Source organism: Coptis chinensis, chromosome 4 (assembly GCF_015680905.1).
Source record: "Coptis chinensis isolate HL-2020 chromosome 4, ASM1568090v1, whole genome shotgun sequence".
Taxonomy (NCBI): Eukaryota; Viridiplantae; Streptophyta; class Magnoliopsida; order Ranunculales; family Ranunculaceae; genus Coptis; species Coptis chinensis.
The window spans coordinates 31,199,853-31,211,207 of NC_141459.1; positions in this window are offsets into that span (position 1 = coordinate 31,199,853).

Here is an 11,355-nt window from a genome sequence, read left to right on the forward strand (position 1 = left end):
AATATTCCAGTATTCCCATACTTCGATGCATGCTTTATCATTATATTCCTTTTAAATGTGGAAACCTGCAAAATTACGAAAATATAATTATTACATAATTATTAAACACATAATCGACCAAAATGCTATGTCTCTTGGGGTTTAATATTACAGTTTTGGGTGCTTATCACACCACCCCCAAACAGCATTTTGCTTGTCCTCAAGCAAAGGGTGGTCAAAAATGTGTTGTCCTAAGCTAAATCTCATTTCGCAGAGTGCGGTTGCATTGACCATATACAACAAGGCCTTGAACCACTAGGAATTCCCTAGTGGACGAGTTATAGCCTCGTGAGAATTTTCCAGAGAAGATACTCACAAACTTCGTTTATACTACAACGACTTCAAGAACAAAGGCTTGTTTCCTTAATTAATCTCGGTATCTAGACATCTCACTAGCGGGGAAAAAAGATTTAATTCTTTTCAATTTCAAGTTAATATACATACAATAATCAAAACATCTACGTATGAGCATGCATGCAAAGATCTTATAATGAAATGTACGGCGGGGCCGTTTACGGATCCTTTGGATAAGCGTTCTTAAATAGGTTCTCATAGGTATGTGTCCGAAACACAATTTCTCTCTTATTTTTCCACCCAAGTTCTGCTATCTCCAAATCAGCGGGGGCACGTTTCCTCACATACTCAATGGCAAATGAGGAGGGCGAGGTCGAAGTTACAACTATTACTTATTATCACACTATCCTACTCCTAATTGAGCTAGAGGTCTTTATTAGGTGTTATGGGGCTTAGGAGGTAGTGTAGAAGAAACTAGAATGGAAAATTCAAAAATGATAAGTATGAGAGAATAAGGTCTTCGAGATATTTATACTAGAGAATCCTTATTTTCTTTCCTGCTTCTAACATGGGTTTCCATACTTGGATTTTTCAAGCTTTTGTATTCCCTTTTGATTTGAGTTTTTTGGGGGGAATTCTAACCTTGATATTTCTTTTGATTTTTGGAAACATATTTCTATTTTTTTTTTTTTCTTTTCTTCTGAAACAGGTAACTGATTTTGATTTGTGACAAGGTTTTTCTCTTCATTTTTCTGCACTTCATCCTATTTCTCGTACTCATCATCTAGGTAGGCTTATTTATTTGTGGTTAATAGATGGGTAATGATTTTTTTTTGGTGAAGTATAAAGGATTAATGAAAGGTTCAGTGGAACGATTAGTGGTAATTTTTTTTTTTTTTTTTTTTTTTATGTGGAAATTTTATTGATAATGATAACGAGGATTACAAATAATTAGGACAAGCGTGCAACAAGATGCGCCGCAAGTCCTTTCTGAATAGCAAATCCTATCCTTCTAAACACAAACTCGTTGGAACCAAATTGTCATAATGTTATCGTCCATAACCTTCGAAGTCTCTTGAGAAGCTCAACCGATTGTTGTTCCAAGAAACCGAAAAGTGTCAAAACTAAACGGAATGAAACAATGTTGGTTAGCTATACAAGCTTCCTCATGCTTCTCTATCTTCCCTGCCGCTGCTCTCTTAGCTGCTTCTCCCACCTCAAAGACTCCATTCCCAAGCCCTACCAACGGAGAGGCTCCAGTTACATCAACACACGCATGTCTCCCCTCGCACCAACCGTAGATCAATACATCCATGGGCGAAGTGTAGATCTTCCCTCATTCGGATCGATTGAGAAAATTAACGGGAGCCTCCTTTTTCACTTGTACCCCAGCCCTCCAGAATGCATCACATAAAATATCTCTGACATGATCATGTCGGTATTTGAAACCTGGAAAATGTCTGCAATGTGCTGCATGGTCCCCGAAAGCATCTAGTCTACTCTTTTTGCAAACAGGGCATAGACCACCATCAGAGTACAAAGGAATCATGAGACGGTACCGGAGAATAGAACGATACTCCACCGGCGACATATGCTGTCCAAGTCCCTCCATCGGAATAGCAAGTAGAAAATCCTTTGCGTGTTCGGACTGCAAGCATCCAATGACTGCTTTCTGACGAGCAGATAACACAAACTCCCTCTCAAGACCAGCAACAATCTTACCATAGAATGCTTCCGCCAAAACTTTTTGTGGTTTTGAGGGGACGGTAGCATTCACAGCCATAGAACTGAGGTCAAAATCGGGCAGACACATACTCAATGCACTGCTAGCAACATCAAGAATCTCATCCAAAGGCACTGGCCCACAACTCCGAAGAATGTGGTTCTGAAGCTCAGAAGTCTGACAACGAGAGGCCACAAAAGCAAAAGTAGAGACATCAGTGGCACAATAAATACCTAGCCCACCAAGACGTACTGGGAGTGTCGATAAACGCCACTGCAAATCACCGAAGCAAGGACCATCAGAAACCACAATACCCTGCAGAACACTGCGGAGATGCCGATCAAAAGTCTTGGTCAGCCTCTAAAAAGGGATGGTGGACAAGTGCGAATCATAAAGACCAACTTAGAGAGCCCAGCACAAGCACGTAAGAGAGCTAACTCACACTGTGGATCTTCCAAACTAGCTAAACGGTCCATCAAAGTCACAACCTTTTCAACACGCTTGCGAGCAAGGCCCATGACAAAGGATGAATCGATCTTGACCGCACCTCCAAGCAATCGACTCCTGGCGAGGGCGAGATAAATCTGAAGGAAAGAGACCAAGAGTGGGCGTCGTGGATCCAAATGATGGCCAAAATATCTCAGTTTTAGCCACATTAAGAACCGGCCCCGTAAGAAGGTCCTTTCCCCAGTATCATACCCAAAGCCGTCGCCACTGCTCGTTTCTCCGATCGAGTCCCATCATCTAGATACCAAGCCCGTGTAGAGCATCAACCGACAACCGGACTGGATCCGCGAGAATCGGGGATGCAACACCGGTCAAGAGAAGGGGACCCAAAGGTCGCCTTTGACCCCAAGAGTTTCGACCATATGTAGCCATCCCCATATATAACCTCGCGGGTTGACAATACAAGTACTCAACCCAAGGGGGCAATAGTCGGGCAACGGATACGAACCTCTCTCAACATGGTAGTCCGATCAACCATGTTAAAAGCGTTCTGAAAATCTACAAGCAAAGATCGAAAGAGAGGTACTATCATCGTTAGCATACACTATCGCGGTTGACCAGGTGCAAAATCGCTTCGTCTTCTACCGTAAAACACCAACCCCATATTGAAAATCTTGTAAGTATCCTACCACATCTTTGGAAACTCCTCTCATCGCAATCTTGGAGACCAAACGACGCCAAACCATCCCCACGGCTATAGGACGAATACTATTATCCGGCTTGAGAAGCGGAGTAAGCGGAGCACTCGCAATGAATTCTGCTAACGGCTGTGGACATCGACCACAGAACCAAAGATTCACCACGGGGTCAATGCATCTAGCAAATCGACGATATAGTCTGCTGCGCCCCCTCATGGCATCCAACAAATGCTGAGCTCGAAGACCATCCCGACCACAAGAAGTACCTTTCGGAAATGACCTAATACATGACAATAGGCCGTCTCTCTCTACCACTAAAGGGGGCTCAGCAAAGGGAATAGTCGGTCTTACAGGTGGTTGTCGCATTGGGTGCTTCTCCTCTAATGCACATATAGTCTCCGCAGTATTAGATGCAACTCCCCGATGATGATAACACTTTAATCAACGCAGCAAAATGTCCATCAGCAACTTTCTGTAGGCATTGACGCACATTCTGAGTGGAGGCAGATTTCCGAGTTGGTTGGAATGAAGGAGGCTCTATGACAGACTCTAAAAGACGAAACATCCCGCTAGGCTCATTCCATGTCGTCAAAGCATGGAGAATCTGTTTTTGCTGAAAGTTTTTCCTAGTTCCAGAACGACATTCCTGACGATTCTGTGGTCGAAAAACTTGCAGGGTGCAACGTGGCAAAAGGAGGAGACGAACCCAAGGCATAACTGAACTAGGATCAGTTGTAATATCCCAGATAGCCGATTTCAGTGCACCAGAAAAAGCCAATCGACAAGCACGTGGTATACTTTTCACGGTTCGGAAAGGTATACGAAATGCATCATCCAGTAATTTCTCATTAAGAGAAGAAGGAACAACAAGCGGGTCAGGGGTATCACCACCACCCCTCTGTGTGTCGTGGATGCAAGATCTATAGTGCCGGGCTTAGGAGGCGGCTGTGGTATGCCCACAATGAAACATGGGGATTCCCCGTTCTCCATCAAAACAGGTGGTGATATGATAACATCTGGATGACGACACGGTATACCAAGTGCGTGGATACCAAGACAACGACCACACATCCATTTGTCAATAGACTTTAAAGAATTCTCCAATAACAAATACAAATCACAATCATCCTTAAGTTCATCCCGTACCCTATCAATACTCAACTGACAACCTACGTGTTGTTTATCAAAATGCGTGAGAAAGTAGGGAATAGTAAAACCATTACCGCTTACCCCATTAGTGCATCCATGACGATCTCGGAAAGGGCAATGAACACGTTTCTTAAGAGGCGGGGCAATAGAACTAGAAGAAACAACATTCTTCTTTCTCATATCCCAAACCTCAGCCGATAAGTCGGCCAAAACCAAATCCAATCACACAAAACCCCAAAAAGCAAATCCCAATCCCAAATCCTCGCCGGCAAGACTACAAACCCCAAACCTCATTTAACCAACAAACAAAACCTAAACCAAAACCCTTCCAAAGAGAACAAGGTACCAACCTAAAAAGTTTATCTCCGACAACCACAAAACCAAACAAATGAGTTCACCAAACCAACCCAAACCTAACAAACCTAATACAAGTCATTTCCTACTCCCAAACTAACCCAAAAACAGTTCACGGGAGGTAGTGGTTGGGCCTTATGGCGGAGAGTCGCGGTCTGGGGTTTTATAGCGGCGAAGACGAAGGTAAGAGATGGTGGTGGTGGGATGTGAGAATAGATTAGGGAATTAGAGATGGTGGTGTGCCAAAGGTGCGGCGAACAGTGGTGAAGAAAATGGCGGTGGTGGGATTGGGGAAAAGATAAAGGATGGTGGTGGTGTAGTGGTGGTGCTGTGTGGTGGACGAGGTGGTGTTGGATTACGGTGGCAGTGGGCAGTGGGGTGTTGGGCGACGTGAGAAATGCATTTGAAGATGGTGGTGGCAGTAGGGGGTGGACGGTGGTGGTGCCGCGCGAGTGGTGCAGAGGCAGATCTGTGCGGTGGATGGAATTTTTTCGGTGCTGGTGGAGGGTGCGAGGAGAGAGAGAAGGTGCTGGTGGAGGGTCGGGATTTTGAGAGGCGGTGGGTGGTGCAGCACCAGTGGTGCGGCAGAGAAGGGGAGAAGAAGGTGCGGCAGAGGCGGTGGATGGAATTTTGAGAGGCGGTGGGTGCTGGTGGAGGTGCGGCAGAGGGGTTTTGAGAGGCGGTGGGTGGTGGCGAGGGTGTGGGCAGCACAAGCGGTGCTGCAAGTTGCGGGGGAAGAAGAAGGTCGGGGAAGAAGAAGGTCGGGGAAGAAGCGGTGCTGCAAGTTACAGGTATGAATTTTTGGCTATATCGATCCAAAAAAGGCCTAAATTCTCGCCTAGAATTTGGGTAGATCAAGTAAGTAGACGTGTGAACTTCTCTATTTGGAAGAACTACTCCTCTGTGTCATTACTCATATATCACACATTTTGAGGCTTTTGGTTAGATTCTTACAGGATATGGAAACTAAGTTGTCTAACCGTGGGTCCCAAAAACTTACAGCTGTGTACATTTAATGATAGTCAGTGCATGAATGCTCATGAAAAGATGTAAACACTATTGCATACATATTAAATTAAGTTTCTAAGAACAAGTCCTAATTCTGATGCTAGGGTGAGATTTCTAAATATTTTTCATCAAAGAAAGGGAAACGAGAATTTGTCACTAAATACGTTTATTTAGACATTAAGTAAACTATATACAACTATGCATGCCTAATTTTTGCAAAATGTTCTCACCACCCCCCCAAACAAATGCATTAATCGTGGTCCTCAAAGTGTTAAGAGGAAGAAAGAGTATACCCGGGGCTTTGAGCAAAAATATAGTGACATCTTCCACAAATTTATTGTAACACACTATATATTATACTGATAAAAGTAGAAGCACAATTGTAGAAGCACACAATCTTTGTTAGGTTATTTATTTATTTCACATCAAAACATAAAACAAATATGTACATGCATCAACTCACATTGTCCCAACCTTGAACTGGGGGATAGTCCATCCTTGCTTCGTCCCTGTAGAAATGCCATTCCTTTGCATCACACCAATCTATAATAGCTCTCCAGACTTCGCTCCACTTCCTCTTTTTTGCATTGTCTAGATGAGCTATCATTTTATCATCATTAGGGAAAGAACGAACTTTCTTTAGATACCTTGCAGGGCGTCGCCATGTCCTAAATCGCAAAGAACGAATTATCTTGTTTGTTGGACACATAGAGTCGACCGTTACCCAGTCTTGAAAGGTGGCCGCAAACTGCGGGAAGTACGTCCTCACTATCCTACATGCTATAACTGGCAGGGTGATATAGTGCTGCCGAAAAGACTGAGCCTTCTTAAGATTCTCAATTACTAGGTCTGTAATGTCAAAGGCGGTATGTTGCTGGGCCAATGCATGAAATGTCTTACACGCTGACTTTGATGCAGTGGAAAAATGCCAATCCCCCATGATGTTTAGAAGAATAAATAACATGGCAGTTCCAACATTCATGGTCATACTGGCTAGTAGAATAGTGAAGTCTGGCCATCGGCCAGCTTCGGCACGTTCACTGACGTAGGCAATGCCATCGCCATACCGGGCAGCAAAATCTTCCCTAGAATAGTCATTAAAGTCATTCTCTATCATGTATTGAATGGGGAGGTATGGCTGAAGAGGAGGAAGTTCTAGGGCCATAGCAACAGTTGGCTCGTAAAAAGAGCGTTGGGTGTTACCAATACGGAGTGTAAAGCCATTCAAAGGGAAACCCTGGACAGCTGGTAGATCTTCCATGTGATCATAAAAGTAAGTTGCCGAACCTGGGGAGTATGTCTGCTCCGGGTGTAAAATAAGAGAGTTCCAACCAACTTGAGTGATGTAGTCTCTGAAAAGATGTTCATATGTAGGAGAATTCAGCAACGAATGGAAAGATTGTTCTGGAATCATCTTTGGAGCTTCCATTATAGAAGATGTGTGAAAAAAATGTGACCTGTTTACACAAGGATAAACAAATATTAAAGTATGATGAGAATAATTAAGTAAAAACAATTTACCATAGGAAAATTAAAAACTAAAAAGAAAATGACAAATAATATAAAATTGCAAAATTTAAATGGTTTCATGGGCCCAAGTAACGGCGAGGATCCTTTTGTGGGAGGGATCCATTTATAAGATTTTCTATGCTGTCAATCCGTGCAACATTTCACTTTCTGTCTGGTAAATCTTGGCGTGGTTCTCCATTATGAGAGTGTGATTTGCCAAGAACTGGTTGTAGCTGTGCAAGAATTGTGCTTGTTCCTCTTCGTTTATTGTCCACAGGTCCTGAAATTCAAGAAGACTGGTGATGATAATATTCTGACGTTTGAATAACGTCATCAGTCCTTGTTGCATTAAACGAAGCCCTTCCATGGGATTAAATACGTTGCATAATGCATTTTCAGTGAAGATGTTGTCAGCGGAACAATCTTCGTCGGTTTCTACACCGACATGGTTCTTTGCAATGTCGGGGTTCCAGAATCCGTTCCTACATACTGAGTGAATGGTAAAAATGTTAGCTGTTTGAAGAGGTGTATGAGGAGAAGTACTATAAAAACCACAACGTATCATGATAAGTGTCACAATGGTTAGTAAAGGAGCTGCCTTTTTCCTAGCACGTGCGATCGCGTTACAGAGAAATTTAATAATGCAAAAATCATTGCAGTTACTCTGTAAGACCCAGAGTAGATGGAGGAGGGGTTTGGTTATTTCGGAAGTCTTAGACGTGCCGAGCACATTATGAGCTACCCATTGGATCACAGATAATTGGTTCTTTTGCAAAGATCGCTGATAAACAATACGGTTTTTCCGGTTGTATTCGCCGTGAAGGATAGTTGCAAACATCAGATGCCTGATATTGTCGAAAGGTGAATCCTGAAGGTGTACTCCTTGGTTTGTAATAGGAATTTGAAGTACCTCAAAGATGATTTCCTAGTCAATTCTCGCTAGCATCCGTTAGCACGGACAAGGAATTGCCCGTTTTGGAAATAACTGCTTTTATAGAACAACAAGACCAATTCTCTGGAATAAAAAGCTTGCTTATGATGTAAAAGAGGGTGCCATCCTCGACGTGATATTTCTATGTCAAAAAAGGGATGAAAAAGACCATTTTGGAAATTTTCTATAAAATTTTGCTCGGGCACGAAACTTCGAGTGAGGGCCATTAAAGGAGTGGTGAAAAAAACTTTGGAAAAAGGGAAGTTAGATTTTTGAGGTGTCTATCCTTGTTATAAATAGGCACCAATCCGAAAATGTAAAAGATACGGATCGAGGTGTCACAGGGTAGTTAGACCACGTGTGTCTTCTAAGATATGCGCAAAAGTGGATGTAATGTGGATGAGAAGAATGAGGCATGTGACAAGGAGTGCCCTCCTTTTTAAATAAATAGCGTAAGTAGAAGGACAAGGAAAATGTAGATATACTATCACAATAAGATGTAAGAACGTACAACGGTATGAAAACACAACATAATGATACGGGAAATGAAATACAAACCTAAATATTAGATAGAACTATATGCCACATTAACAACATTACTATAATGGAACAAACAAGCATAAAGACTTGATTAGCATATTCAATTTGCCGCTGCTCAAACTTTTCTAGTGCATCCATGAAGCTTGAAATTTGGAGCAGACTAAAAACGATTTTTTAGAATAAGAAGTGTAGAGGGAAGAATATGAAATGAGTGAATGTGGAGGAAGTGTTGAACTTATTTATAGAAAGAACTTTGCCGTTTTCTGACCGTTTTCTGATCGTTTTTTTTTGTGCATTTTCATGACCGTTTTTTGTGCGTTTTCATGACCGTTTTTTTGTGCGTTTTCATGACCGTTTTCTGACCGTTTAATAAAACGTTAGTTTATGGTAAAATTTGCTATTAAGTGTGACATCTATATAAATTATTATTACTAATATTATTATATATGTTCCTACCTATATAATATAATATTAGACATAACTAATATATCCAGGCAGAAATTTTTAGGAAATAACCTACTATTAAGCTGGAAATGCAAACACGTAAATCAAATATCGACATAAATATTATACAAGACTGGAAAAATAAACTAGCTACTGATGATCCTCAGGGGCTGCAGAAGAAGAACCAGGAGTCCTACGACGTCGTGCAGTACGAGCTCCCATGGAGGCTAACTGCTCCTGGATATCACCCAGAGTATCCATCACCTGAGCCTGAAACTGATGTTGGCTCGCCATGAACATTCATTGAACCGGTTCCGGCGAGTAAGCATATGGTCCCGAAATGTAGTCATGGAAGCTCTCATTTCTGCGGAATTACGCCTATCTTTGTCATTATCGACTTCGTGGCGAGTGGTCATATCTGTCCTCAACTCGCCCAAGGTACGTCTCATCGATACCTGGCGAGTGTACATGTCTCTCAAACCACTGTTCACAGCATGTAAGGCCTCTATGGGGTGTGTGATCTTACTCATGGCAGTCTCATCAAAGTAGGGTGGGTGAGATGAGCCTACGCTAGCGTGCTCAGCAGCTCTTGGTGATGTGGGTTCCCAAGGGTCCAATATGCATTTCTTGAAGACAAGCATATTCTCATATTGTGGTATAGGGAGTAACGGGGTGGCAGATAGAAAACCCAAGGTAATCATAACTTGTGTTACCAGAACAGCAAGAGGGGCTGATCTAAGAGTGGCATGTGTAATAATATAAAAAAAAAGGTAACGATGCAGAAGTTACCCTTTCGCTCCTGGAGGATCCAGAGAAGGTGGAGGAAGGTCTTGTTGATGTCCGGGGCTTCGAGGTGCCAATGACGCGTTGATCCGGCCATTGAGTCACGCCAAACCGGTTTCCGCCGCGACCAACGCCGATATCGCCCATTTTCTGTCTATGTTGTACTCTCCCTCGATTAGGGTGTCGAGCATTAGGTCGTAAGTCCGTGGGTACACGGACTGCTGCTGAGTCAGTACGTGGTCGACCAGAGGAATGCCCATGATCCCGGAGAGCAAAACAGGTGTGACTTCGTGGCGCACACCCTCGACGGTAACCCAAAAATGGTCGTTATTAAAGCTCCCATTATCGTAGAATTTCATCACCAAATACTTGGAATAAAGCCCTCCATTAGCATATAACAAGTACTCCCATCCTCTAGAGTGGATTTCATTATCAAAGAATGGAGCAAACATCCCGTTTTCAAATAAATTTCCAAAAACTTTCTCCACACAAATACGCCTGTTACCGGCCATCACTGGTCTTAGGGAGAGGCTGGATATTGATTAATGATGAGGGGAAGAAATGGGACTTGCTGACGAAAGGGAATTGTGGTCGGAGTTGTAACAGTCTCGCGCGAGACCTGGATTTAGTGTGGGCCTATCTCGTGCGAGACTTAAACGAGAGGGGGCAAGATCCGGAATTTAGGGAAGAAGAAATGAGCAATGGTGACGCGTGTGCTCGGGTTTGTCGGGTTTAAAGGGGCCGAGATTTCGATATTTTGGTTGGGCCAAAAATTTTCCGAAGCCCAAATCAAGCCAAAAACCCGATTTAAGCCTAAAAAACTAAACGCTTACCCACGACTCGTTTGGACTCCGAATTGGATGAATGAGATATCGAAATGATCGGCACGAAAAATGCTATCCAATTGTATGAGTCATTCAAAGGTCCCCAGAGTTTTTTTTTTTTTTTTTTTTTTGAAGGAGAGTGTTTTATTTATAAACAAAGGTTTTATTTATATACAAGGGAGATATACGTGAAGAACACTGGATGTCCAGAAGAGTCACCATCTAATTCATAGAAAACTATCGTGTCGGCTCTGGAGCGAACCCAATCCAGCCAAACTGTGGCTTTACCTCTATGTATTATGGGGTGGGGGCGGGGATCGGTACCATCTGGACCGTCGCGCTACGGTCTAATAAAATTGCCCTTATTATATACGACTATCCTCAAACCGCCCCAAGGGATCTCAAAGTAACCAATTCTAGGGTTGGTCTGGTGGAATCCATTGCCCATTTGTGTTCCAAGTATGCGTCATCTGAGGTTGGACACGAATCTCATGTGCAAAACTTAATGCAAAGGGAAAAGGCAACAATATAAACATATCTACAATGTGAGTATTTTAACGTCAGATCCTCAAGACGAATCAAGTCTTTTAACGTCAGATTCTCAAGACGAAT